Source organism: Protopterus annectens, chromosome 9.part0, assembly GCF_019279795.1.
Source record: "Protopterus annectens isolate FY-2018-M chromosome 9.part0, PAN1.0, whole genome shotgun sequence".
Classification (NCBI taxonomy): domain Eukaryota; kingdom Metazoa; phylum Chordata; order Ceratodontiformes; family Protopteridae; genus Protopterus; species Protopterus annectens.
Window position 1 is genome coordinate 1,730,337,079 of NC_056743.1, and position 3,809 is coordinate 1,730,340,887.

The window sequence follows — 3,809 nt, forward strand, 5'->3', positions numbered from 1 at the left end:
TTTTCACTAACACAAGCCAGCTTTTTCTTCTCTTCAAGAAAAAGAAAGTTCAAACAAATATCAATTTTATGTGTGTGTGTGTGTGTGTGTGTGTGTGTGTGTGTGTGTGTGTGTGTGTGTGTGTGTGTGTGTGTGTGTGTGTGTGTGATTTATAATATAAAAAATGACAAAATATTGAAAGCTTTGTTTAATGCAGTGGGACACTTCTTCACATACATCCCCTGCTAATTATATATACCAACTCTGGGATTGCACAGGAAAGGGCAACTTCCCCTTTACAATATTTTGAGTTTTCAGCATTTTGAGTTTCAATATTTTGAGTTTTCAAACAAATGAAGGCACTCGATTTACATTCATATAAATAACTTATCTGCTTGGGACATTCTTTTCAGGGATGAACAAAATATTCTGTCTGGTTGACTTTATTTTTAGCTGAATACTGAGGCAGTCAAACACAAGTCTACAGGTCAAGCCTATTAGCGATCCACAGTATTAATACTCATCTTAAACTGTCAGAAATGTCTTTGTAAACCTGCCTCTATTTCTCACACTACACAGAAGGTAGCAAGTGGGCTGGATTAAAAATAAAGGCTGTCCTACAGTACACTGATAGTGTAATGACATTAGAGCTGCTACCCACACTTGAAGACATGAATATACTGGTGGTGTTAGGGGGTCTGCTACATGTGCCTGGTCCCTGGTTCTTGAAGACACTGTCCCAATGTCAGGGTCTGAAGTTTCTTCTAGGCAGCACAGACTACTGCGCATTTGTAAACTGGAATATCATTTTGGGCAACTTTTGACAGGCACATGGAAAGTGGAGCTGTCTCACCTTGCCTGGACACATTATTTAAGTTTGAGTGAGGTAAGTGCAGCAGTCATGCAGATGGAGTAGGATGGGGTGGGAGTGTAGCTTTGGTTTCAGGAAGCAATTGTGAGGGTAATTAAGGCTTAGGGATTGGGAGGAGAATTTTAGGGTTAGAAAGTAGGAAGGGAGTTTAGAGAGTGTCAAGGGAGTTTTAGGAAAATGAAGGGGTAGGAAGCTGCAGGGAAGTGTTAGGCTTAGGGAGTAGGAAGGGAGTTTAGGGTTGGTCAGAAGACAAGCAAGGGTGGAGTCCCTGACCACAAAGTGTCTTTGAGGGGGTGATCCGCAAATCCTGACCAGTGGTAGTGCAATACTGACATGAAACTGAATGCCACTATTGCATTTGCAGTCAGGGCTGAAGCACTATCGCTTCAGAGCTCTGTGTATGCTATTCATAGAGTGTAGGAAGCCACTTGTTGTATTTGTAACATCTGGATTGCTACAATTATTTTTCAGCTATTGAGGTCAGAATTTTTTTTATTTGTATTCAGGGCTGAAACGCTATTGCTTTCATGTACCGTGTAATCACAGAATGCAGCAAACAGCAATTATTTAGAAATAACATTTTTATTAAATTTTTTTTGTTCCTCAGCCATGGGGGGAGAATACACCATTTTTTATAACTGAATGGGGAGGGGGTGTCAGACCAATTTGCTGCACTGGGCACTAAAAAAAACAGCAGCAATATAAAGGAGGTAAGGAGTGGAAGCAGTAATGCTGTAAAAATCTAAACAATAGACATGAAAGTACAATTATATAAGATGCACTTTCCCATAACAGTAGATGTTTGAATTCCTCACTGCTGCAGTAGCCTTTAGACTATATGGGTTGTGCCCTGCCCAGGAGACAACAATTTGCCAGCTTCAAAAAACTCTGACTTCTTTCCTCTGATTCACTCTGACTGGGTGATTGATCAGCCTGTGGAGGAAGATCAGCAGAGTGAAGCTTTCTTCAGGAATTTCTTGTCCATAAGAAAAGAGGGATCACACTTATACTGAAATTCAAAAAGATATAACACTATTAAAAACAGTTTGTATCTCAGCCAGTAACTATATGCACATGAAGGGGGGTGGATGGTTGGTGTGGTTACCTCTACTGTTAAAGGTAAGTGCCACTTGCACAACTGTACTATGTTCATCATTCACACTGCTGCAGAAACCTTTACGCTACATGGATTGATTACCATGCCTTTCCAACCTGTGAGGAGGAAGGATATGGATCCAGGAGCCCCTGGAGAATGGTCCTAGCAAAGCCTGTCCTGGACATAGAAGAGAAATCCAGTTTACAATGTTATGTAAAAGTATGTACAGAGGACCATGTAGATGTTTCTAGAGTACTTCTCGAGTCCCCTGCCCCAGCAACTACAGTCCCATCAGCGATTATGTACCACTGGTGCTGAAATATTTGTGTGCCATCTTAAAAGCCAAAACTCTAGAAGAATGTGCCTTGATACTGCCTGGATCTAGTTTACTATGGTGGGCAAATTAAAAAGCAAAGCTGAGGGCAACAATCTTGAAATAGTCTGCTCTGATGTGGGTTTTCTTGTATTTGTCCCATTGTAAGAACTAAATAGCTGATTTGCTTTTTCTAAAACACTTAACTGTCACGATAGTATCTGAGTTATTTCTGCGCATCCAGATTATGTAGAATTTTTTCTCCATGGTTCCTAGGATCTGGATAGAAGACTGGAAGACTGATGGCTTGATGTAAAGTAAACCCTGAAACGACTTTGGGCAAAAATGAGGGATTTGTTCTTAATGAGACCTTATCCCATGGGGAAAAAAACAGATGGACTCAACCACCATGACTGCTTGAAACTTAGACACTCTTCTTGGAGATGTCTGCAATAAGAGGAACACTTTTCCATGTAATGAACTTAAATTTCATTGATGAGCAGGTTCAAATGGAGACACTGTTAACTTTCCAGCACAATCCCAAGAAGGAGTTATCTGTTCCTGAGAAGGTCTCAGGTATAAAACTCCCTTGAGAAACTCACTAAAACCAGATAAGAAAGAGGAGAATCCATGGATAGACATGCTTAAATGGCTGCAAGAGGTACCTTGATAGAGGAATAAGAGTGCCAGATGATAGTAACTCACACAAATATTTTACCACCAATGGTACATAATCTCTGATGGTATTTTGGTTATTGTTTATGTGACAACTAGAAAATCTTTTCCACTTACCAATACTGGATTTTCCAGTAGCAGACATTTTTGCCTTGTTTAGTTCCTAAAAGTAATCAGAATTAAATCATCCTTGCAGTTAGCTGAAGATGTTTAAGAATGGGGTATGTTAAACTCCCATTATCTTGTGTAAGTAGGTCCAATCTGAGAGGAAGCTTGTGGTAATTGCCCTTTGCCAACTCCATAAGAGTTGAGAACTGGTGTTGACTGGACTAAAAGGAAGTCAATACAGTGATCTTTGGAGGTCTTTCTAAATGGAGAGTAGTGGAAAGGGTTAAAAGGCATAAAGGAACATTTCTGACCACGGAAAAGAAAATACGTCTGTTCTCCACACTTGCATGCAAGGATCCCTGCAGCAGAATTTGTTCAGTTTTGAAAGGAGGCAAATATATCTATCTGATATGCTGCCCACAACTAGATAAATTTCTAAGTACACCATGGTTCAATATCTATTAATGACAGACTGTCTTGGACTGGCAGAGTGGCATTGTCTGTAATTACCTGTAGAGATCCTGGGTACCACAAGTGCTGAAGAGAATTCAAGCATGAATCACAGCCAACATTTCTTTCATATTCATCTGCTTTGGTCTGTCTGAAAAATTTCACAAGCTTTGCACCTTTACCTCTATTGAAACTGTCCCAGTCCAAAATTTGGTGATATGTGGTTACGGATTGGTTTGGGGTTTGAGAATAGAAGGGTGTGACCTGTGTTTATTTGCAATTAATGTCTCCACTAGTGCAGTTCCTTTTTAACAAAA